The following is a 27,258-nucleotide window of genomic DNA, read 5'->3' as shown; positions in this document are numbered from 1 at the left end:
CCTTCCCTTTGTATATGGACAAGGTCACATCCACTCTCAGGCAAATATGTGTATTAAATAACCTGGTTACGTTATAATTTCCACTGGTGATTGTATCTTCCCTTAGAAAGCAGAGTCTGTGTTCCTGCAAAACACTGTCCTATATTTTCTAAGCAGAAAGTCAAAACAAGTGTATGTTTTCTTTCCCCTCATCCTTTCTTTGATGGTACAGTCCTAACGAAATGTCTGTCTAGCACATGATTGGACAATCCTCTCCCTCTACCCCCCTCTCATCGCTGCAGCAGGGAGCAAGGCATTGTGGGAAATTCCCAGGTTGGGTCCTGCAGAGCATCCTCTGTGCTGCAAAGTAGGTGAATCTGGAAGGTAATATATTTGTATGTTATATTTCTAAAGGAAAAGCAAGTCACTTATATCTTAGTAAAATTAGCTACATCCAATGCAGCCATATGATTATGCAAACACTGCAGTCACACAGGCATTATTTTTATATATCATATTCATGCATCACTAGCTTTTATATCAGTTGATATCTATATGTAAAGTCATTTTGAAAGCTGTTTCACTTTATGTTAAGCTAAATATTATAGAAATGGGCTTGCTGAGACTTGCAGTTCCACAACCATTAGGAAAACACTCAATGCCAACTCTGTCACGTTATTGCTATGTCATTGCAAATGTATTCTGTATGTGCAAGTTTCACATAGTTCAGCATTCTCATTGTATTGATTATAATGTTTACTGTTTCATATGGATTAAATACAGTGAAATATATTATACATGGTAGGCTGATTTGCTGGATGCTATTTATTTTACAAAGAATCTGGCAGCCTGAAAATAATTATTCCGGCAGCCAAAATTCTAGCAGGTTAAAACCTTGTAAAATGTAGTGTTTGTTCAAGATCTGGTTTATAAATGCTGTTGCAGCAGCTGATGCATAAAGATTCCTTGTGAATTTCACTTATAATACAGCACGTGATGAACGTTTCTCTGACAAGGCCGTGCTCAGCCTGGCAGTAGTAGTAGGAAGGACACTGGCAGAGGTGACTTTGCTGTAACTGCGCTTTACAGATGGCTGCATGGTGTTAACCCCTTGTATGCTGCCAAATTGTCAGCATTATGATTTTCCTAATGCAGACCCTTTTGGCTAGTCCATGGATTATGACGTCACTGCTTCGTTAAAGTTATAGGAGCCGGTTTTCTCTCTGTCCAGCAGCACTGTGTCTGTACTCTGAAGGGGAAATCCGAGAAGGTCTTGTGCTGTTGCTGCTTTTGTGAAATTAGATCATCCAATGATTTTCTGTCTAGTTTATAACCTAAAGGAGAATGAAGGGTTATCTCAGTATGTTTTATCTCTTTTATCTAGATTTTCTTGTTCTTCTTGCTGTATGTGTTACCTGCTTATAATGACAGAACACAGGACTCCCGATAATACTCTCTGCACCTTTAATGATGACAGAGGGAGCAGCCATATTATTATTGTTATTTTATCATTTCTCTATTAAAAACACAAAATATTATTCTGTAGTGTTTAATATCAGCATTCTACTACAATGTTCTGTATTCAGGTAAGCTGCCATTGTGGATGCCCTGGAAAGCCAGTGGCTCGCTGGCCATGCTGATCCTTTGGCTTCATCCTTTCTCAGACAGAGGCCTGGAAAAGCACGACCTTCATGCTTGTTCGGAGTCAGTGATTCTGACATTGCCAAGACAGACAGACAGTGAGATTTCACCTTGTGTATATTATTCCTGAGCAGAGCCTGGAGAGTCTATGGGCCTGATGGATGCCAGTCCCCACCAAATCTTACTAAAAAAGCCAGGAGACCATCAATGCTGGCCGAAAACTGCTATCTTGCCTAGGGCCCCATTTCATCCTAATGCTTTTCTGTTCCTGAAATATTAACCTTGCATTTAGTGTTTTAATGTTTTTTTATTAGTCTTTGCCTCTGAGGATCAGCACTTTTCAAGCCAACCAGCTACCTGCTACAACTTGATCCTAGCTGGAAATACGACAGCTGAGAGAGTGCCTGATACTGCTTAAACGGGAATAATACTCAAAATTTAAATGAGTAGAAAAGATAAAAAGACTGGTCTAATGTCATTTAAAGGCATATTTCCACTTCCTGAAGCTAACTGATAGCACTGCCCCTTGCATTGCAAAGTTACAGATACGAAAGAACATTTTCTGCATTGTGTACACAGCTTAGTGTGACTGAATAAAATATGATAATCTTGGCATGGCAATAGTAATGTTATCAATTAGCTCCTAAAGGTTCATACACACCTACCAACTATCTGTCCAACTATCTGCCAAACTTGTCTGTTAAGCCCCATTCACACGCTCAACAGTGATCTTTTATGCAGCACAATTGTCAAACAGCTTTTGTTGTGAAACAAGTTGAAACAACTAAAAAAAGTATTTTGCTATTGTTCAAACAGCTGATAAGACTGATAAGAAGTCAATCCAACTGTTGGATTGACTTCTTATTAGTTTTATCAGCTTTTTAAACAAAATACTATTTTTAGTTGTTTCAACTTGTTTCACAACAAATGTTGCATGGGGCTTAAAGAGGAACTTCAGCCTAAGCAAACATACTGTTATTAAGTTACATTAGTTATGTTAATTAAAATAGATAGGTAATATAATCTCTTACCCACCCTGTTTTAAAAGAACAGGCAAATGTTTGTGATTTCCTGGGGGCAGCCATCTTTTTGGTTGAAAGGAGGTGACAGGGAGCATAAGACACAGTTCTAACTGTCCTGTGTCCTGATCACCCCTCCCAGCTGCTAGGCAACGAGAACAACAACATCAGAAATCCCATCATGCTTTGCACAGCAACAGGGGGAAAATGCCCGGGCAGTTTTCTTTGATGGGGCGGAGCTTAGCGTCTGTGCAGCTAAGAATTAGGCTTGGGTAAGAAAAACAAAGTTCTGATGCTGTGAAACTGTTAAGGAAACACCTGGCCTTTTCAGTGCTGCAGAGTAGATTTTTAGTATGGAGGTTCACTTTAACAGACAAGTTTGGTAGATAGTTGGACAGTAGAGGTGAATAGTTGGACAGTAGGGGATAGTGAAGTAGAGGTTTGAGTATTAACCCTTCCAGTAGCTTCAAAACCATTTATATCTTTTTTGTTCTATTCCTTAAAGCTGTGTTTATTGATGCTTTAAACCGTAGATTAAATTTGAGTTTCATACCACTTTAAATCCTTAATACGGCTCATTTTTGTTTAATTAAACATCTCTCCCACCCCACACTTGTGTAATATAAGAGTAAAGTTTACTTCAGATGCTTCAGTTTTAAGATTTGCAGTCCAGTCACATGATTTTCCTAATTTATTGTCAAGCTTCTTTAAACAGGAGCCAGATCTACCCCTTCACCCCAGCAGTCAGGAAAACCCCCTGGATTGATTGGAGCAGGAATCAGTCACAGCTTGGCCCTGTCCCCTCCCACATCATGACTGGGAGGGGTGAGGAGCAGCATCTTAACCTCACTTCCCCTCCCAGAACACATCACTCTTCCACTAGTCAGCAGCAGGAGGATTACTCCAGAGATCTGTTGGTCATTTTTAGCTGACATGCTAGTGATGCATTATTTTGGATTTTTTTTTTTCTAATTTTGACAAAAGTAGAAGCAAGAGCTATTTTTGTATTAAAAGCGTAGTAGTGAGAGATGTAGCTGCCTGGTTGTCAAACTTATAACTTCATCTAACTACATATAATAACTTCATTATTATATGATTGTTCAAAAATATTATCATTCATTCTGAATCACTCATCAGGAGCAAGTATGCAAGTCAAGTGCTCTAATTTCACTGATTGCATGCCTGCTCTGACCTAGACAAGACAGAAACTGTCTCTCCCTGCTTGCTTTCTGGCTTACTTGGTAAGGTGAGGTGGAGGACAAGGTTACAGGGGGTGCTAGCCGGCTCTGGGCTCCCTGAACACTCACCAGGCCATAAGCACTTGACTAAATTGCCTTGTGGATAACTGAACCCTGCAAATACTATAAGCAACTAATACTTCCAGAAGGAAGTTAGTAATGTCAGCCTCCCTATATAAAGGTTTCCATTAAAGACCGATTTTAGGAGAACATTTTCTTAAAGTGTACCAGAGACAAGAAGCATCCTTGGTACAATACTTAACTGGGACTTCCTTAAAGGAGTACTGTAGGGGGGTCGGGGGAAAATGAGTTGAACTTACCCGGGGCTTCTAATGGTCCCCCGCAGACATCCTGTGCCCGCGCAGCCACTCACCGATGCTCCGGCCCCGCCTCTGGTTCACCTCTGTAATTTCAGACTTTAAAGTCAGAAAACCACTGCGCCTGCGTTGCCGTGTCCTTGCTCCCGCTGATGTCCCCAGGAGCGTACTGCGCAGACACAGACCATACTGGGCTTGTGTTATACACTCCTGGTGACATCAGCGGGAGCAAGGAGAAGGCAACACAGGCACAGTGGTTTTCAGACTTTAAAGTCTGAAATTCCAGAAGTGAACCGGAGGCGGGGCCAGAGCATCAATGAGTGGCTGCGTGGGCACAGGATGTCTGCGGGGGACCATTAGATGCCCCGGGTAAGTTCAACTCTTTTTCCCCCGACCCCCCTACAGTATTCCTTTAAGCACCGTTAGGGCTGCTCGTCCCTCACCGTCTCCCTAGGTGATTCCTGTCATCCACAATTTTACCCGAAAGCCTGCCTGAGTCGCGCTCCATCACGCGTGCACGGCCCGGCCAGGCACGCTCCCGCTGGGCTGCGAATGTACAATGGAGCATGACTCAGGCTTTTGGGGACAATTGTGAGTGACAGGAGACACCCAGGTAGAAGGCGAGGGACAAGCAGCCCTAACGGGAATTAAGAAAGCCCCAGGTAAGTATGGAACTTGAGACACTTCTCGTCTAAAGTTCACCTTAAGTCCTATACAGATGCTAGTTTAAACTTGGGCTGAGAATCTAGCATTAGCAGCCCCGGGTGCTCCCTGATGCCTCAGAAAGTGATCTGCTTGGAGGACCGATTCAGCATTGTTCTTCCCACTCACCCTGCCTGCCACATGATGTCACCTCCACACTGCTCCATCGGATATTCACCAACCATGCATAGCAACAGAACACATCAGCCTTGGTCCTGCAATGCCGCCCGAGGAACCGGGTCCCGATCCCCGACGGGCGATATGCCTCATACGTGTGTACTCAGTTTTGTGTAGTAGTAAGAAAGAGAAAAAAGTCCTAATCATCCGAACATGGGAGATAAGAGTAGCAATCCAAAGCTTCAAGCATCTAATTATTCAGTGATTGGCCAATCCCAACTAATGCCTCCATGGTAAAGTTTCACTCAACTACTCTTCTTGCATAGACACTCTGTCAAAGAGATTGCTTTTATGTGTACATGCTCCTTATTTTAGATAATCACTTTAAACCACTGGTCAGAATTCCTTTAACCAATCACTCCCTGCATCACAGACCTCCACAACTACACACTGCAATCTTTTTTGAAAGATCACTCTGTGCCCCGCCCCCTTAACTGTGTGCATGATGATGCAAGTCCAGCAGCAGCAACAGCCACTCCCACACAGCCTGTTTTTAATTTCTCCAGCTGCACTGCTTTTAGTCACTTAGCCAAAACTGTGAAAACACATTAGCTCCAGAAGCCCATTTCACACAAAAACACAATATTTGGGCACCCATCTTACGCCTATGGTTTGCTAGTCATTATGTTTAGATCTGTGCTTGGAGCTGGTTTATAAAAGTGTATTTTTGATATCCACACTACATGTGCCATTTTATTATACTTGATTTATTGATAAATGAAGTATAATATAATGTTGCTGATGTTTAATGCAAGTTTTTGTGTTTTAGAGGATATCATTAAAAGATCTTAATTATTATAAGTAACTTCTTCCATTCAAATATGAAGAAGTGACACAAAGAGCACTGTTGAGACATTGTTTGTCTCTTGGCAGTTTTTGAAGCTGGGATATTTCTTCTCATCACTGAGTTAATTCCTCTTAGAGACATTATACACAATTATATATTAATAGACACAGTGAATGTACTTTATGAGCTCTGGGAAATGAAGAAAGGGGAGTTACTGGGACTTTGGTTTAAGTGCCTTATAAATCCTATTGATTGAAATAGCTTTCAAATGGCTGGATGCTACAAATGGCAATAGACAATCAAGGATGACAAAATTCAAATCTGATACATTAATGTGATCCAGGGCCAGCCTTAAAGGTGGCCACACACCATACAATTTTTTAAATATCCGTTCAATTTAAGAATTGCAATCAATTTTTCTGACTGATTGTAACATTTCAAAAATATGACCAATGTACCACACACATATGTTCAATTTTCCCCCCAATTATGATAAAAATGATTGGAAACTCTGACAAAATTGCTAGGGTGTGTATATTAATAAATTGGCAATCCAACACACACCATACAATCTTTAGAAAGATTGAAGAAAAATATCTGGCATTCCGGATCGATTAAAATCGAAGAAAACGGGAAATACAATCGGATTTTTCAGTCTAATGAAAAAAAAGCTTTCGATTTTTTCGGGAGATCCGATCGTTTTTATCGAATTACTGTAAAATTGGATCATTTTATTGTATCGTGTGTGGCCACCTTTAGGCTCATACACATGCTCAACAAAAGTCTTTTAAACAACTTAAAGAAGTTGGACAACTTTTGTCAAGTATTGTTGAAGGAGAACAGAGGTGCCAACAGGATAAAATGTGCTAAAATCTTTAAAATTTCCAAGGAGGAAGTGGTGGACTTACCTCCCTGAAGTAGACATGAAACTGTTGATTTTCAAACAGAAAAATTTCTTCACATACTCCAAAAACAAAGCAACACGTTTCGCAGGTATATTCCTGCTTCCTCAGGCAATAACAAGGAGGCGTATACAACAGTGTAGTCTTGTGATCACGCTAAGCGCCTCACGAGTATAGGTAGCAGTTTTGCCAACAAACTTCCTTAGTATAGGTTGTTAGATTTTCCTCCCCTATTATTTAGGCCCCAATATTAGTAGCAGGTGTGCCCCACCCCCAGTATAGGTAGCCATATATGTCCCATTATTAGGTAGCCTCTTCAGCATAAGTAGAACATGTGCTCCCCCCAGTATAGGCCATCAGCCTATAGCCAGATGGGCCATCAGTATTAGGAAGCCTTCTCAGTATAGGTAACAGATGTTCTCCCCCTTTCTCAGTATAGGTAACAGATGTTCTCCCCCTTTCTCAGTATAGGTAGCCAGATATACCCCCAGTACTAGTATAGGTAGAAAATGTGATAAGCAACTTTTATCCTACGGAAGTACCAGCCTTGGCAGTGCTGAACTATTCAGCACTAGCATAATTAAAGGACCACTATAATGACATTTTTTACATTCTGCTAATCCTAACCCTACAATTATTTATGCAACAGGACCAAAATAAATTATAATTTGGAAAATGGTAAGAAATGCCAATATGTAATAGTGACTATCATGGGGGCGTAGCAATCACCCCTGGGACCCCTGCCATCGCAGGGGGGCCCAGAGGCTTTTGGGGTCCCTCATCCTCCCTCTCCCCAACTGCAAGTGCAGCCAATTAGCATAAAGAAAAAGTCCCTGCCACCTGCTCCCACCATGCAGAGTAGCATGTAGTGGGAGCGTCTGTAATTTTTTTCTGGTTCTAGATGCTGCTTCACGGCAGAACACTCTCTGCTGCAATTCGCTAGCTCCCAAATACGTGTTCCTCATGCGTTTCAGGGACCAAGGGGGCCCCATGGTGTCATTTTTGCAGGGGAGCCCTATTCAGTATAGTTACGCCCCTGGTGACTATTATGAAATAAATGTGGAATGGTGCCAAAAGAATTGGAGGAGGTGTAGGTGGTTTACTTAGGGTATTCCACAAATACTACTCCTTAATGTCCAAAGAACAATAATAGTGTAAACAAAATTAAGAAAAATAATTTCAGTGCTCACCAAAGGATGATATTAGTGCACAACGTATAGGTGACTAGTGGCTCCACTGACCTCACTTCCTGTCTAATTGAATACAATGCCCCTGATGTACAAAGTTAAATCCTGGCATCTCCAAGGATCTCTAGTGAGAATATCGTAAGTTATTTAGGAAACCTGGATTAATTTAAAACTATATATTAAGTGGTTAATATTTGGCACCCTGGACAATATCAGGTCATAGTGAATGTGGCCAAAAGATTTGCAAATTGGATGCTGCATGATTGTAGTTACATGCAGCATCCCCAGCAAAAGGCAGTGGACTCTCTGTTCCCAGAGCACAGTGACAATTCAGGATCATCCTTTGATTGATTGATTTGATTGCTGACAAATGAGTCAAAATTTTAGCTATAATGATACTTTAGAGGACACCTGAAATCACTCAGTAGAGGGAAGCATCTGGGTGGTCCAGAGGTTTTCACAGATCCTCCTACAAGCCACAGCGTAGTATCCTACATAATTATCTCCGCCAATTGAAAAGATGTCTTTAGGCTGCGAGTGCAGCCATGAACGAGTGCATCAGGATTGGGCATGCGCTTCATTTTACTGTGCATGTGCAGATCTTATTCATGCATATACAGCCCGCATGTGCTCGTCCATGTCTGGGTGTGCAGACAGAAGATGAAGAGGAACCCTGCACATGAACAGTGGGCTCTACGAGGACCATTCAGAGGCTTCAACAACTGAGATAAGCAACTAACGTTGTCCCCATTGCTATTTAAGGTTTGCTTTAACAGTTTTTTTCCTAGGCTTACATGGGTTAGGATTGTATCCTACAGTTCCAGGGTAGCAAATTAATGAACTGAACAAATGTGATAATGAAAGCTTCTTATAATTATGTCCTTTACATATATAAATATATGTATAATTCTGATTTTTCTTCCTTTTCTTTTGGGTATTGTTGGATTCAGTGCTCTGAATGAAATAATTCACAGTCAGCATTTTGTGCTAAGGCAAAGGGAACTTTCTGTGCTGTAAGCACCAGGAATTTAAGATGGAAGCCAAGCCAAGATCTACCAGCGTTAAGAAGACAGACAAAAGTAGCACAGCAACAAGTGGAGATAAGAAGGAAAGCTCTGTCAAAGAGCAACCCAATCCAACAACTAAAAAAGCCACCACAGGAGACACAGCACCAGTCAGCCAGTCAGAAGACTCAAAGCCTTCTGTACCTGAGTCTCAGGGCCCACCAAGTACATCAGAGAACAAAACCAATGGGGAAGAGCATGATGCTTCCAGTGGATCTGCAGAAGGCTCAGGCTATGAGGGCCTTAAGCCTCTGCTAGTGGCTGCAGGAGTGGCAGTGGCTACTATCGCTGTTATTGTTGGTGTTGTCTTCCTTGTCCGAAAAAAATGAACTGTTGATCGTATGCCGGGGAAACATTCAGAGAGGTCCAAGCAGAGGCAATACACTTTCTTCAGATAATAACGCATGCCACAAAAGATCACTTCAACACCACATGCAATCACAGACGTCACAACTATTGGGGGAAACAGGCATTTGTAGAATATTGTTGGGTGTCAGAGGTTTCAAAATGGCTGCATGGCTACAAAACCACTTCTTTGTATGGACATTCTAGTCTGCAGTTTATCATTTCTCTCGTTGCCTTGTTTCCTTGTATACACTTTTATTTTATTATTTATTTGCAGACAAGAGGTCTGACTTGTTAAAATGATATTATCATATCTTATTATATGTTATATTCTTGAGTATATTCTTATTACAGATCTTTAAGATTGACAAGCCATTTGCACCCAGACCCCAAGCTATTTACCAGTGTTTGACTGTGCTGTGATTCACCTGATCTTTGTTTCCTATTTAGTCCTTTTTCCAATGTGCTTCTTTGTTGAGGTACTATTTAAGGAATCTTATTTTAAATACAAGTACCGTATATATAGGATAGTAATAGTAAGGCTAGGTTTACACTCATGCTGGGTTGACAATTGTGGTGCCCGTTGTTACGGACATGTCAGACAAGTCGTGAAGGATAGACCTTTGTAATCTGCTACTGCAACAGACACAATGACCATGTTCAAAATGAATATATCTGAATATCTAATCGATAACATAGGTTCCATTGACATTTGGCTATTGTTGTCCTTTGCAGTAAACAGTTCAGTTATGCAGTGAACTGTAGTTTCCTGCCAGGGAACCTCAGCGTCCTCTGACTATAGCAGAGGGATCTACTTAACGTTTGACTTTCCAGAGGAAAGTGACTTTACCTTTTCCATTCCCTTAGCTAATCTCCTGGCTGATGAAGCTATCCATCAAAATGATGGGCCAATAAAGAGCCTCAGATCCCCCACTATAGTCTATAACTGGAAAGTTAGGAATTTCATATTGCTCTCCCCCCATTTAAAGTGCTCTGGCAGATGACTATATGTGTCTGTGTATAGTCACAACCCTGATGCAACCTACATTAAGAGACTTAGATACTCACCTAAGAAGACTCTGGAACCTTTAGAGCCTTCCCAGTTCTCTATCGCCTTGTTTCCTTGCTGTCCCCTGTTCAAATTGTGCACCTTTGGGACTCCACGGAAAGCTTTGGAAGCACTTGGGTCCCTGAGTGCTTCCAAAGATGGGCGCGTCTGTACTGTGTGTGCAAGCCTAGACTCTCGGGTGTGCAGTACGGATCCGCATGTCTTTGGAAGTACTCAGGGACATAAATGCTTCCAAAGGTTGCCTGAGGAGGGCCCCAGGGTGAGATTGTTCAACCTGCAGGTTGAATAATCTCACCATGGGGGACAGCAGTGGAACAAGGGGGCAGATAGCGGAACAGGAAGGCTCTATGGGATTCAGAGTCTTCCCTCTTCTGAAGTGAGTATCGAAGTCTATTTTTTCATGCTTCTGGGTTGTTTTAAATATGTATGCTGAATTTATAATAAACTATGAAATGTGTTGTTTCTTTATACAAGTGACAAAGTTGGCACCTAGGCATATTTTTATGGTTTCTATAACAGAGATGATGTTGAGCGTTACTGTTTTGTGAAAAAGTAGAAAGTGATTTGAGGTACAAGCCGACAAATAGGCATTGCGTAATTATCCAATTTTGTCCATTAGGAGTAATCCTTAGCGGCCTGTAAATGGATTCTGCGCTTTTGCTATTTTTAGCAGCTATCCCGTTTTGTTTCAGAACATTCGATCCTCTCCTGCTTGGCAAAATTCACATCCATTTTCAAAGCAGCTGTCCTTTATACCACAACCAAGCAGGCGATCGTGGAAATGGTCTGTATTTCATATAGAACTGTCATCTGAAAAAATAATTAAGCTGCTATTGCTAAATTGTTTTTATAAATGTAAACACTAGAGCTGTTATCATTCACAATTTAGTGAATGAAAGTGCAAATACCATTATTCTCGCTACCTGTATGCTGATTGCAGGTCAATAGCTCACGAAGCATTAAACAATGTTAAACGTGATCGCCTTAAACCTTGCACCTTTATAGCAAGCCTGTAGTCAGTTAACTGCAGTACATTTTCTGTTGGGTTGGTAATCTGAGATTTTTCTGTACTTTTTATCATATGTTAGTAGATGATTCAACTATGCCGTGTGCAGTTTTATATTCTATGGATCTTAGTGAGGATAAAGGGCAGAACAGATGTCAAGCAGGCCCTCTTAGTCTGGAGACCTGCTTGCCAAGATTCACATCAGTGAGGCTGTGTTTGTAAGGCCTCTTTCACACGGTCGGCTGATGTGGGTAAGTTCACTGCCTGTCAGCTGCTCCTGTGCACCGGTCAGACACTTGGCATTGCTTGGCCAGTGCTTTGGGCGGGGGGCACCATATTGAGTCACATGAGTGTGTGGCCAAGCTCAGATGTCACATGACACCTTTCTTGCTGCCAGGAAACCACACCATGTGTCAAATACTGCCACATGTGGGGCTGGTTACAAATGCTGCCATTTGGTTGCATTAAATTACACTGAAGAGGAGCTCAGTGGCCAGCAGATGGAAGGCTGAACTGCCTGACAAGTGCGTAGTTCAGCCATCTGTCTGAAAGAGACCTCACAGCCGAATGATCTAGTTTGCCTTCAGTAAAGCAATGACCTTATTCAGTTGGATTCTGTGCTCTCTACGTGGACCTGACCCTATGCAGTCCTTGGACTACAATAAAATAATTATACTATAATAAAATAATTTCTATACACAGGTACACATACTTGCTAAAGTTAGCAGATCCATTCAAAGGACAAATTAAATTGTGCTGCGAATGTCCCAGACTAGTTCTGTATTTAGACAGGCAAGATGTTGTCTCACAAAATGGCAGCTGGGGCTCAAAAACATGACTGTGAGTTGCACTTTGCAAACAAGAAAACGTTATCATGGACACCAGAAGCCATTTGTGTGTAGACAGCTTCCTGATCAGAAGCAGTATTCACAAGAAAGAACAGGTGGAGGAGGCAGTGCTGGACATCACACTATACACTTATGATCCCAGACTCATTGGTTTTTACCATCCTAACGTTTACAAGAGTGCAAAGTGGCAGGGTTTTGCCACTTGGGGCTTGAAGACATCTACCGCTGGTTGGGATGTGGAATGATTGCTTGTTGAGCTTAATATTTTCCAGTTTTAGGTCTTTATAGTTTGATAACTATGTATATGCAATATCTTAAATGCTTGCGTGAGCAGCTGAGGCCCCGACAAATATCTTAGTCCAATCACAAGGCTTCTTTCTTTTAAAAAGCGTATAAATGCAATAAAAATAAAAGAGATTAAATCATAATAGATTAAGGCTCATGCATTTAAAGCTGTTTATGACACAGCAAATCCCTGCTCACGTTTATGGTGTGTCAGGAGATATTGATGAGCCTCATTATTTTTTTAGTTCGGATATTTTGTTAAATACAGCACTTCTCACATACACCCCTCATGTGTACTTATGAATTTTCATACATTTTAGCTTAACGTTTTGAAAGATGCATCTTGGGTTTGTATCATAACATGATTTAGGGTTAGAGCAGTGTTTCTCAACATTTTATTGGTATGTACCCCTTTTAAAACCCCGTACTCACCAAGTACCCCCTAGCATAGTACACATTATCACAAGTACCCCTTGACAAATATATATTTAATTGTAGTATATGATAATTGGTTCTGAACAATTTCCAAGCATTTACTATTGCTTTTAATTACTTAAAACACTTATGTGGTGTTTTTAAAATAAGATTTGTCATTTTCTAAAACTCTAAATTTGTTATTCTTGGTCAAGTACATCAAGCCTGAGTACCCCCTAGAACCATCAGAAGTACCCCCTGGGGTATGCCTACCACACGTTGAGAACCTAGGGGTTAGATAATCCCATGTAAGTCAGTGTAACCTGAAAATGGGCCAAAGAGTCTGTTCACCTTGGCCTTCCCAAGAGAACCATATCATGGACCAAACCATTTAATCAGCGACACCCCTTAAAGGGAATGTCCAAGCAAAATAAAAAAATGAGTTTCACTTACCTGGGGCTTCAACCAGCCCCATGCAGCCATCCTGTGCCCTCGTAGTCACACACTGCTGCTCCAGTCCCCCGCTGGCAGCTTGCCGACCTCGGAGGTCGGCGGGCCGCATTGCGTACATTTTTACGCATTCCCGCTAGTGCAGGAACATTAACACATACATTTTTACGCATTACTGGTTCAATGCGTAAAATGTACGCATTGAACCAGTAACGCGTAAAAATGTATGTGTTAATGTTCCTGCACTAGCGGGAATGCGTAAAAATGTACGCATTAAACCAGTAATGCGTAAAAATGTATGTGTTAATGTTCCTGCACTAGCGGGAATGCGTAAAAATGTACGCAATGCGGCCCGCCGACCTCCAAGGTCGGCAAGCTGCCAGCGGGGACTGGAGCAGCAGTGAGTGACTACGAGGGCACAGGATGGCTGCATGGGGCTGGTTGAAGCCCCAGGTAAGTGAAACTCATGTTTTTATTTTGCTTGGACATTCCCTTTAATGCTCTTGTTGTATAAGTGTAATTAGTACACATCCTATGGAACAGCCTAATTTCAGGGAAAAATAAATATTTTCTGGGGAAATTTAACCCAGCCAGTAGCCCAGCTAGTAGCTACTCCCCGAGAACTGAATAGCTGTAGCTTTCTTCTTCCAGATAAACAAAAATGTTTAATATTTCAAGTTCTTTATTGAGATAAAGCAATCCCCTGTTCCAAAAGGCTTGTATCACTAATTGAGCAACTAGGAAACCTAGGGAGAGGTTTATGGAGGCTGACATATTTATTTCATTTTAAACAATACCAGTTGCAGGGCAATCCTGCATCAGTAGTGTCTGAATCACACACCTGAAACGAGCATGCAGCTAATTTTATCAGATTTGTGTCAGAAACCTCTGATCTGCATAGATGTTTAGGGTCTACGGCTAAAAGTATTAGGGCCTGAGCCCACTAACGCAGTTGTATCCGCTTCTGTCTGCTTTTCAGCATCTGTAACATTGATGTGTAACTGAAAAGCGGACACAACTGCATCAGTGGGCTCTGTGGTAGGCTGTAGACTGTAGAGTTAGAGGATCAGCAGGACTGCCAGGCAACTGATGTTGTTTAAAAGAAAAAAAATATGGCCGTTCCATTATGATGATTTAGGACGTTTAGGATTGGGTCAGTTACTACTAGCCACTAGGTCATCCCTAAGGTGAACATACACAATGAGATCTTTTAAATGATAGCTTGAGTAATTCAGTCAGAATAATTGAAAGTTAAATTGTGATTGATCAATTGCATGTGCCACAAACTAAAGGTACATACACACGTCTGATGTTTCTGAATGACTTGTCCTTCAAATCGGTCGTCTGAACGACGGTTTGGCGTGTGTATGAACAATCTTTAGACTGATAGCAGCAGTTTTGACTGATCCGCTTGGTAGGTCCGTGGACTAACTGTTGTTTAAACAACAGTTAGGTCCGTACATGTGTACAAACGACTTGTTGTGTGAAAGTCTATTTTTTTTGACACTAATAGACTTTCAAACAACAAGTCATTTGATCAGTCATTTGATCTAGTCCATTGTTCTATCAAGTCCATTGACCTGTCAAACGACATGCAAATTAGCTGTAATTAGCACTTCAAATGTTTTGTCGTCTGTGTGTACAAGGAGTCTGAACGACTTTTTGTTTAAGTGACAAGTTGTTCAAACGTCCGGTTTGAACAACAATCGGGCATAAAATCAGATGTGTGTATGCACCTTATGCTGGGCATACACGGCTGCTGGGAGGATTATCAATCGAGCCTGATGGCTCGATTGATAATATCCAACGTGTCCGATACCCCGCCGAAACGATAGTGTGCTCGATACCGCCGGGGAGAACAACAGAAGAAACAAGCGGCTGATTAGCAGCCGCCCGCGGGGACGAGCGGGGAATCGATCCGCACGCACGAGCGGACGAGCGGGGATGTGCCGGCATCGAGCCAGCGGCTCAATCCGGTGCATAATCGCAGCCGTGTATGCCCGGCATTAAACATGGCCACACAATCTGATCATTTAACAGAACAGTCAGTTCCAAAATATTATCAAGTGTGAATTTTATCCTTAAAGAGAACCCGAGGTGTGTTAACGAATGTTATCTGCATACAGAGGCTGGATCTGCCTATACAGCCCAGCCTCTGTTGCTATCCCAAACCCCACTAAGGTCCCCCAGCACTCTGCAATCCCTCATAAATCACAGCCGTGTTGTGAGGCTGTGTTTACATCTGTAGTGTCAGTCTCAGCTGCTCCCCCGCCTTCTGCATAGCTCCGGTCCCTGCCCCCGTCCCTTCCCTCCAATCAGCAGGGAGGGAAGGGATGCAGGCGGGGACTGGAGTTCTGCAGGAGGCAGGGAGAGCAGCAGACTGACACTATAGAGATAAACACAGCCAGCTCTGACAAGCTGTTTGTCAGCAGCGTGGCTGTGATTTATGAGGGATTGCAGAGTGCAGGGGGACCTTAGGGGGGTTTGGGATAGCAACAGAGGCTGGCCTGTATAGGCAGATCCAGCCTCTGTATGCAGATAATATTCTTCAAACCCACCTCGGGTTCTCTTTAAAATAAAGCAATCTGTAAATTACCAATTATGTTTAAAAACTATGATTGCTCAATAAAATGATCTTTGATTTACTACAAGACACGCTTTCACTCTCAATTACATTTTGGGTCATTCTGAATGAATTATTAAACTGATTGCTTGAAAATTGTTCCAAATAATGTTCTAATGCAGCCGATCATGTTAAAGATCTATTTATATCAATGTCTAGAGTTATAGAATTAATATTCAGTTCAGTTAAATTATTGAATCAATTTTGACTGTATGGACACTTTAAGGCTCCCTGCACACTGCATGCGATTCCGATTCCAATTTTTAATCTGTTTTTACATCTGATTCCGATTTTTAATCGTTACAGCATGCTGCATTTTTTTCCTCCGTTTTTCTGTTGATTGTATTCAGGGAAAATCGGAATTGCAAATCGGAATCGGAAACGGAATCAGAAAATGGATTGTCAGGTGAGGTTAAATGTCAAGGTTTGTTGAACATCAGGCATTGGAAAGGGAGGGCTAAGCTTAGGCAAAAGGTTGAAGTTAGGGAAGTCATGGGGAGGAACCAACAGGAAGATTTTAAGGTAAGGGTTAAAGATAGGTGAGATGGAAGGTTAAGGTTAGGTAAGGAGGGGGTGGAGGTATTGGGCCATGCTGTAATTAACCTTATATTTTGCCCTAAATCAACATAATATATCTGCCAAATGCTGGCCTTTTCAAAACATATCATGCTGACCAACATATCATGTATCATATGTGTCTCAATGTAAAGCAATAAGCCCTGCTGAAATACACCCGCGCCTCACACACACAGTGCTGGTGACGAATCTCAGCTAATGATGCTTCTTATTCAGTACATGAAACCAAAACCAAGTGGAATGTCAGCTAAATGTGGGTTATCATGAGATCATTAATGGTGTTTGGGTTTCATTTGAAGAGATTCGTATATAGTGTCTCTATCATTGAGAAGGTCATATAGAACAGTAAAAGAAGTGGAAGGGGACACAGAAAAATGAATAGTCACTCCGAACAGTCTATTAAATATAATACGTTAACTCAGATAGAATGAATGGCACCAATGCACTCCATTCATTCCCTTGGATTCTATCTAATGTTCTAGTCTTGTACAGAGAAATATAAAATATAGATTATAAGCTGTGCTACTGCTCAGGAACTCTCCCAGATACATGCAGGATGGATTAATAAGAGGAATTGCAGGCCTGCATGCCACAGGCTCCCAGACAGATTCTTATGTATTCCTGCAGAATGTTTTCTCCATGCTTTTCAACTATGGCTGTTTTAGTAACTATAAGCTGGGAACAATGCTTCAATCCAGGAGATTCTCTATATTTCCATACTGGCACTGGCAGATCTCATATATTGTCAGTGTTACACACCCATCACAGGAAGTAGTGTGCCATGTAGCTGTGGGTAGTGGTGTTGTTGTGTGCACTTAGTTTACTACAATGGCATAGCTAAGAAGCTGCGGGCACTGATGCAAGTTTTACAATGGGGCCCCCCAAGCACTCTATACATAACAAATGATACAGCGCACCAAAACCTGCCAATGGCAACTACAGTGTCAGAGGTGCAAGAAGGGGATGGGGAACAGTTTGTTAATGATTATCACTATTCAAAGTATCTATAGAAGTGATTATTATGAGCACAGGACCAATAGAGAGATAATACTGAAGTTGAGGGAGGGCCCTTCAGGGCCCCGATGTGGTCGTTACCTCTGCATCCCCTATTGCTACGCCCCTGGTTTACTATGACTTTTTCTGTATCAGGATGGAATTGATGGAGGGTCTAGTGTTCTGCAGCACTGTCTCTATTTGTAATGGATTGTTTCATTTCCAAGTGTGCAGCACTGCGATGTGTTCCGCAGTAAAATCTTACCCCCATCTCAGCTACCTTCCAACACACACGCACCTGTTGCCTGTTATATCTGGAAAGAAAGCTGAAATAAGAGCCCTCTTCCACTTATTTGGTTCGGACTAGAAAAACTAGATCAGGAGCGATTTTACGGCATTCCGGAAATCAGAGGGGCACCATGATTATCACGGTGCCCCTTTCACACTGGTGATCGGGCACAATGCAATTTATAGCTAAGGGCAACTGTATTTTTTGAGATACGGTAATTAAAGATTTTTTTTACTGATCATTTTTGTTCTCCTTTTGCACATTTCAATTGTGCCGCAGTCACAATAAGTACACTTATTGGATCACATTAAAATCGCAGCAAAAATGTGGCAGTGGAAATGAGGAAAATTGGGATGCCCAGTGGAAAATGGCCTTAAAGAGACACTGAAGCGAGAATAATTCTCGCTTCAGAGCTCATAGTTAGCAGGGGCACGCGTACCCCTGCTAAAACGCCGCTATCCCGCGGCTGAACGGGGGTCCCTTCACCCCCAACACCCCCCTCCCCCCCCCCGCAAAATCAACGACCAAATTGGTCGTAGATTTTGCTGCTCCTAGAGGCAGGGCTAACGGCTGCAGCCCTGCCTCTAGTCGCGTCTATCAGCGGCGCCTCGCCGCCTCTCCCCCGCCCCTCTCAGTGGAGGAAGACTGAGAGGGGCGGGGGAGAGGCGGAGATACGCGCTGACAGACGCGCGTGGGGCAGGGCTGCGGCGGTTAGCCCTGCCTCAACCAGGAAGAGATCCCCGGCTGCACGGAGGGGATTTTGGGGGGTAAGGGACACCCGTTTAGTCGCGCGATAGTGGCGTTTTAGCAGGGGCACACATGCCCCTGCTAACTATGAGCTCTGAAGCGAGATTTATTCTCGCTTCAGAGTCTCTTTAAAGTGTACCTGAGATGGGGCCTTAAAAAGAAAATATACTTACCTGGGGTTTCCACCAGCCCTCTCTGACCTGATCGCTCCCTTTTCCAATGGGCATCCCAATTTCCCTCATTTCCACTATTATGTTTTTGCTGCACTTTTAATGCGATCTAAGTCTCTTTTTGCATTTATTATTTGATTTCTTAATGTGCCAATAAAATCCTCAAAATTCTTTATAAAGAAGAAGTGTAGGAAATAAACAGTCTGTGTTAGGCCCTGTTCAGACTATGTGCGTTCCTAGTCATTTTTCCAGAATGCGTACAGGCGGACTTTGCGCATAGAAACGGCTACTAATGTTTTCTAATGGCCTCGTTCACATGTATGCGTATGAGACGCATACGTTTCTCATCCGCCCTTCTGTACGCAGTTCTGTACGTCACGCACAGAAACTGACACAATGAAAGTCTATGGACACGTATCAAAAACGCGTACTATTGCGTTTTAGCGTACATTTCCCTCTGCGTTTCCCATTGTTTCCTGTGTGACGCACTTCCTTTCAACATGCAAAAACGCAATAGAAAACGCAAGTAAAACGCATATAAACGCATGCGTTTTTCAACTTGCGTTTTCTTTTCTATGCGTTCTGCAAACGCTGACGGTATGAACAGGGCCTTCTTACTCGCAGCTCTTAATTAGACATTAGTTTTCTTTCTCCCAGTACAGGCTATAAAAGAACAGATGAAACCTGATTGGTTAACTTGACTCTGACAATAACAACATTTTTGTTTTCTTCAGTTATATGGACACTCTTTGCTTGGCAAACACAGTCATTTTGTTGGCTTTACCAAAACCTATTTTCTAGCAGGTTGTGAGCAGAAGCCAAACCAGTGGCAAAATGTTTATGTACCCCATCCCTTAGCACACATGTGATGAAACCTTCTATTCTACCCAAACACATACAAGTGGGTGTGGTTTGGACACTACATATACATCACATGGACAAATGGCGGTACTTACAGAGGCAGAACCTGCAGGGAAGCTGTATTGGAATTGGACTATGTCTTCCATATACACTAGTGCTGGTACTAGATTCTTTTCTGTGTACTCCTGTTTCCAGAAAAGAAAAGAATGCTTGAAAAATGTGGTCCGGTTATCGTCTTAAAATGGTAAAAATACTTTCGGCCACCAAATGCTACAGACGTTGACTTTTGGCTAATTATTATTGACAATGTTGCTAGCCTTTAATATTTTTTATTTCAGGAAAACTCGTTTTTTAAGTTCTGTACTGAATCTGCTAGAACCAGTTCTCATGGAAGATCCACTGCCCTCATAGAAAGAAACCCTTTTGGCACATGCAGATCAAAGCCTTTTTCGTGTTAGATGGTTCTAAGCCAAGACAGCTGGTCGAAACTGTCACTATGGAGAAAATCTAGTGTGTGTACAGCCTCCCCAATGCATTGCGGAGAGGTCCAGAGCGCCAAATCATCTCAGCTGAGGACATTGTTCTCCTCCTTGCCCTTCCCACTCAATGCTGCTTTGTTGTATGCTGCTCTGTCGCCCCTCCCCCCCCCCCCCCCTTCATAGCAACAGAATTCATTATGAGGCTGTAGTGTCACAATGCATTTGTACAACACTCAGCTCCAAAGTGCCACCTGAAGGATCGAGTTCCAATCCCTGCGGACAAAAGCATTTTGTACACAGTATGTTTGGTAGATGTACATCCATACCCACCACAGCTTCCCTGCATGCCATGCATCAGTGAGCATCCAATCATTGCTCCAATTCACACAGTGTTCTGCACCCCCTTCTTTTGAGTTGTGTCTGCTGACTAAAGGGTGTGGGAGGACGCCAAAAATGTAAACTAGACAAACTGCATCCTTTGGACTAAACTACAAAAGGAAAATCAATAGCCCTTTACCACATTTGTAGTGGGTTGTATTATGTACATTGTACTTTGTCTAAAATAAAATATGATGATGTACCACTGGTAATTAGTGCAGGACACAGAATGGCTGTGTGTAAGTTATACTGGCCACGTTTAGCTGAGTAGGTTTAATTTCTCTACCTGTTAAGCGCTATATATTGTGAAATGTAAGATGATTTGCTTTTAAATGTTTGAAAGACAGTTCTGCCAACACGTTTTCATCTCTCCACATAAGCCTCTATTGGACTTCTACACTTTGGCCATTGCTGACTTTTTCCGAAAGAAACTGTACGGCTGCGATGTGTGAAAAAGATTTCCAAAACACCTCTCTGACTTTACATAGGAATGTATGAATATGAGGCAAATGTACCCAATAAAATCTTATACACCCCGTATATCTTTTGTGTGTGCATTTCAAGTGCTATGATTTATTAAAGCATGATTATGAAATAGTGAAAATATCTAATACAAGAAGTTCTAACTTGTCTACAGATCAATTCCTCTATAAATAAGCCAGAAAATGGCTCAGACAGCCCTCTAGAGAGGCAGTGTAACACACGCTCACGTATGGAAAGAATGGCAATGTCAGAATCAGAATCATTTATGTCGCCAAGCATGACTAGGTCATGCCCGGTAGTGGGTTTGGCACATGCATAGCTCAAGTAGAAAGAATACAATCTACACCATATATACTGTACGGTATACAGTACGAAAAAAACAATATCCAGAAATTTAAAGAATTAAAGAGACATTTACAGTAACTACTTTCCTTTCCAGGATGTAGATTATTTGTCCTAATTAGTGCTGCTGTAGGTTTCAGGCTGTAAAACCTACAACACTGCCGCCCGCCTTCACATGTGCACGTGCGCGAGCCTGTGTTACAAGTGAATGATTGCTGCTAGCAATAGCAACAATCATTCATAAAGTTAGGCAAAAAAAGTTTTAAAAGTAAAAACAAAAAAATTAAAGTGACCTTATCCCAATAAAATAAAAAGTTTGTTTTTTTATCCCCAGTTAAGTTTAACCCCAGCCTAGCCTATTAACTCTTTGTTAACCCCTGCAATACCTATACCTGTTTATAAACTTTTAATGACTGCCCCATGTAGCAATCGGATGTGATCACTAGGGTGAAAGTTTGGGGCCCTAATACTCTACAGATGCATCACTCTGCCATTGCTTAGGGATGCATCTATACAGCAGTATGGCCCCAGCAAAATGTCGTCCTAGCAAACGTATCCGATCGCTGCAGAGGCGCAGGCTGGGGATAAAATATGCCATATGGGGTATCATTTTAACCGGAAAGGGCCAAAAGAATCATTTTTATGTGTTTTATAACTGTGGGACATATGTGAAAATTATGAAGGTTGAAAAATGAAAAAAAAAATTGTATTTTCAGCATTTACGCCCAATTTTTCACCATAAAATGAGTATACAATAAAATAATTCAGGGAAAAAAATGTATATATATGTCTATGTATGTATTGTAGTCTACGGCCATTTTTTAGGGGAAAGCCAATTAACGTATCTGTATGTTTTTGGGATGTGGGAGGAAACTGGAGTGCCCAGAAGAAACCCACGCAGACACAGGGAGAACATACAAACTCCTTACAGATGTTGTTCCTGGCTGGGATTCAAACCGGGGACCCAGCGCTGCAAGGCAAGAGCGCTAACCACTACGCCACCGTGCTGCCCATTATGGAATAACCTTATTTGTATAAAAGTGGCTTTCCATATTTGATGAGAACAATTGCTATGAAATATAGCAATCCTACACAAATCATTTAGTAAATTCAAAAAAATAGTTTTCCATTTCAACTGGCAGCTATAATTGTCTAAAATGTCTCAGAAGCTCAATTTTGTTTTTACCACTATAATATCAGTACTCCTTTGGAATATGGATTCCTCAGCAGTTCCCCTCTTTCTGCATGAATAATTTGCTGCACACAGCAGGAACTATCTCTGCACACCTGGAGGAATCGGCAAACTCAAAAACAGTCAACAGTCATTTTGCTGTTAGCACTACTTTTGAAGTTGTTGTGTTCATCACTGCAGATAAAATCAAGAGAAGAATTGCAGCGCCTCATTGCAGCGCCTCCACAACCCCCCTCTGCAAAGCCCTCCACTGGCTCCCCGTCCACTTCAGGATAATCTTCAGAATTCTGTGCTTCACCTACAAATCGGTGCACAAGACCTGTCCAAACTTCATCTCAGATCTTGTCCACAGTAACACATTGCACACTTCACTCCCATGCCCGATTGCAGGACTTTTATAAGGGCTACCGTCACCCTTTGAGACTCACTCCCATCAGCCAACAGACTCGGTCCCACCTTTAACTACTTAAAGGCCGCGTCACGCCAACAGACGTGACCGCGGCGGCAGCCCCAGGACCGCCTAACGGCAATTGGCATCAAGTCCTGGGGTCAGCTATTGCAGAAGATCGCGCGCAGGCTGCGTGCGCATCTCCTGCTTGGTAGGCGGAGCGGTCTTCCAGCGCCGTCTTCTTACTTAGTACAGCGCTGCGATCCACGGCAGCGCTGTACTGGGGACAGCCGTGTGACACGGCTGCCCCCCTGGGGCACAAGAGAGCAATCGGCTGTCATAGGCTGAAGCCTATGACAGCCGATCGCTGTGATTGGCTGGCGGGGGGTGGGAGGGAGGCAGAGGAAGAAAAAAATATGTTTATTTATTTAAAAAAATTACAATAAATATTTGTAAAAAAAAATTAAACAACTGGAGGGTGATCAGACCCCACCAACAGAAAGTTCTGTTGGTGGGGAATCACTAGGGTGCTATGTTGTGCGGCCCTGCAGCTTGGCCTTAAAGCTGCAGTGGCCTATTTTGAAAAAAAATAGCCTAGTCTTTAGGGGGGTTTAGCACTGTGGTCCTCAATGTGGTTAATTTATCCAAACGTGCCCTCAAGACCCACCTGCTCATGCTCATTTACCCCCCCCCCCCCCCAACCACCCAATCATCAGTACCACAATATGTTCTGCTGAGCGCCCTCTCAACAGACAAACCTTCTGTGTCTCTAGCCTCACCCTTTAGAGTGTAAGCCTCTGGCATGGCCCTCCCCAGCTTGATCACGCATCATCACTGTCAGAAACCACTTCACGGGCTAAAATGGACCTGATCTATTTTTACTAAAGACGTAGAATTGGTACCAAAGACATTCAACCACACTACATGATCCTGTTTCTTGTTTTGTGCCCCCTGTACGTTATAACTTGTATGTTAACTGCATTTATCTATTGAACAGCGTTGCATAATATGTTGTTACTTTATAAATTCAATAGATAATAATACAAATTATGTTAGGCCTGGTCAGGGGTGAGCCTGGGGTGCCTGGCACCTGGGTGCAAGATTTTCTCTGGCGCCTATGGGAGTGGTTAAATTAACACATAACCACACCCATGTCCTGCCTAATCACACCCATGTCCCCCGTTTAGGTAGTGAGTGACAGGGACCCCCGTTTAGGTAGTGAGAGACAGGGACCCCCGTTTAGGCAGTGAGAGACAGGGACCCCAGTTTATGTAGTGAGTGACAGGGACCCCAGTTTAGGTAGTGAGTGACAGGGACCCCCATTTAGGTAGTGAGTGACAGGGACCCCGTTTAGGTAGTGAGTGACAGGGACCCCCTTTAGGTAGTGAGTGACAGGGACCCCCTTTAGGTAGTGAGTGACAGGTACCCCCTTTAGGTAGTGAGTGACAGGGACCCCGTTTAGATAGTGAGTGACAGGGACCACCATTTAGGTAGTGAGTGACAGGGACCCCCTTTAGGTAGTGAGTGACAGGTACCCCCTTTAGGTAGTGAGTGACAGGGACCCCGTTTAGATAGTGAGTGACAGGGACCACCATTTAGGTAGTGAGTGACAGGGACCCCTTTAGGTAGTGAGTGACAGGGACCCCCTTTAGGTAGTGAGTGACAGGGACCCCGTTTAGGTAGTGAGTGACAGGGACCCTGTTTAGGCAGTGAGTGACAGGGACCCCCCTCTAGCCGCCGCTCCCCCCTCACCTTGCAGCCAGCAGCAGCCCAGCGTCAGACCTCAGGATCAGCGGGCGACCCGACCAGTAAGAGCGGGAGCCGGACGCACCCGCTCTATATGCGGAAGTGATGTCACTTCCGCATATCAGTGCGGTGTGCTAGGTCCTAGCGCCCGTACTATTGGTCGCCGCCAGGGTGAGCCTCGGGTGCCTGGCACCTGGGTGCAAGATTTTCTCTGGCGCCTATGGGAGTGGTTAAATTAACACATAATCACACCCATGTCCTGCCTAATCATACCCATGTCCCCCGTTTAGGTAGTGAGTGACAGGGACCCCCCGTTTAGGTAGTGAGTGACAGGGACCCCCGTTTAGGCAATGAGAGACAGGGACCCCAGTTTATGTAGTGAGTGACAGGGACCTCAGTTTAGGTAGTGAGTGACAGGGACCCCTTTAGGTAGTGAGTGACAGGGACCCCCTTTAGGTAGTGAGTGACAGGTACCCCCTTTAGGTAGTGAGTGACAGGGACCCCGTTTAGGTAGTGAGTGACAGGGATCACCATTTAGGTAGTGAGTGACAGGGACCCCCTTTAGGTAATGAGTGACAGGGACCCCCTTTAGGTAGTGGGTGACAGGGACCCCCTTTAGGTAGTGAGTGACAGGGACCCCATTTAGGTAGTGAGTGACAGGGACCCCCTTTAGGTAGTGAGTGACAGGGACCCCGTTTAGGTAGTGAGTGACAGGGACCCCGTTTAGGTAGTGAGTGACAGGGACCCCGTTTAGGCAGTGAGTGACAGGGACCCCGTTTAGGCAGTGAGTGACAGGGACCCCCCCTCTAGCCACCGCTTCCCCCTCACCTTGCAGCCCAGCGTCAGACCTCAGGATCAGCGGGCGACCCGACCAATAAGAGCGGGCGCCGGACGCACCCGCTCTATATGCGGAAGTGATGTCACTCCCGCATATCAGTGCGGTGTGCTAGGTCCTAGCGCCCGCACTATTGGTCGCCGCCTGATCGAGGTCTGACGTGCTAGAGGGAGAGGGAGGGAGCGGTGGCTAGAGTGGGGGAGCGGCAGCCAGAGGGGGTGAGCGGCGGCCGGGCCTCTCAGAGAGAGGCGCCTGGGTGCAATGCACCCGCAGCACCCGCCCAGTCGCGGCCCTGGTTCACACGTGTTTTTTCACGGAACCGGCCATCCAGATCTGGCCATCAGGATCAGGTAAAAACTGTCAGTTTTTACAGCCAGTGTGCTGTAAAATGTCCGTTTTCTATTTGTTATGTAGCTGCAAAACTTTCCGTTTCCAGTCCGCTGGGCAAAACGGTCCGGGAAATTAGGTCCTGCTGCATTTTTTTCGTCCATTGAGCGGACCGGACAACTTATCCATACAAGCGGATGGATGTGAGTGAATCCATTGGTTTAACATTGGATCCGTTCGCATACCGGTCCGTTTGTACAGTATACGTTCCGCTCACCGCTAATGTGAACCGGGCCTTAGAGATACGTTACTAATCAGGACAAGAACTATACATAAGTGTGTACTGCAGTCATGTAATGCTATGGCAGGGTAGTAATATTTCTTTCATGGGTCAGATTTTCTGAGGACTGAACAGTATCACCAGGTTTGACACAAAGACGTGAAACAGTGGCACGATCCAGCAGTTAATGATCAGATAGCCATCATTACACCAGGCATTAGGAGCACAATGGTGAGTTTCATGAATGCATTATGATCCTCCCAACAAATATTCTGTGTACTCCTTCATGTCCTCTTTCACGACCACCCTTTATCATGGGCAGCCCTTATATGAAGGAGGACCTATGTCAAGTGCAGCCTTCTGGTAGTATGTCCCCAATTCTCTGAGCCACGTAATATATGAAGGAGGACCTATGTCAAGTGCAGCCTTCTGGTAGTATGTCCCCAATTCTCTCTCTGAGCCACGTAATATATGAAAGAGGACCTATGTCAAGTGCAGCCTTCTGGTAGTATGTCCCCAATCCTCTATGAGCCATGTAATATATGAAGGAGGACCTATGTCAAGTGCAGCCTTCTGGTAGTATGTCCCCAATTCTCTATGAGCCATGTAATATATGAAGGAGGACCTATGTCAAGTGCAGCCTTCTGGTAGTATGTCCCCAATTCTCTCTCTGAGCCACGTAATATATGAAAGAGGACCTATGTCAAGTGCAGCCTTCTGGTAGTATGTCCCCAATTCTCTATGAGCCATGTAATATATGAAGGAGGACCTATGTCAAGTGCAGCCTTCTGGTAGTATGTCCCCAATTCTCTATGAGCCATGTAAAACAACCATACAACCCATGCACTTGGCAGAGATCCTGGCTTGAGAGCAGAGGGACAATTACTACACAGAAGCAGTGCAAATGTTTCACACATATAGACAACTGCTGAAGGACCAATAGACTTCAGCAGTATTATACATGTATGACATATTTATGTATAAATTATAGAAGAAACAAAAAGGCGGCACAGTACAGTTCCCTGATCTGCACGACTCATTCTCTACTGTGTCCTGAGGACGTCACTGCTCCACCTCCCGTTCTATTAAACAAGCTTTATTAACAATACAGTGCGCGGA

The 27,258-nt window shown here is 43.4% G+C and overlaps 1 long non-coding RNA gene across 1 annotated transcript; it reads right to left on the bottom strand.

The window, feature by feature from the left end:
• Positions 1–850: 850 nt before the first annotated feature.
• On the bottom strand, positions 851–27,234 carry LOC137539238 (uncharacterized). Its single transcript, XR_011024969.1, has 3 exons — positions 27,156–27,234; positions 19,785–19,874; positions 851–1,313 (listed from the first exon to the last, which is right to left on the bottom strand). It is a non-coding gene; the product is annotated as an uncharacterized lncRNA (long non-coding RNA).
• Between the last annotated feature and the right edge of the window lie 24 nt (positions 27,235–27,258).

The sequence above is a fragment of the Hyperolius riggenbachi genome, chromosome 11, assembly GCF_040937935.1.
Source record: "Hyperolius riggenbachi isolate aHypRig1 chromosome 11, aHypRig1.pri, whole genome shotgun sequence".
NCBI classification, from domain to species: Eukaryota; Metazoa; Chordata; class Amphibia; order Anura; family Hyperoliidae; genus Hyperolius; species Hyperolius riggenbachi.
This window is presented reverse-complemented; position numbering and strand designations above follow the sequence as displayed.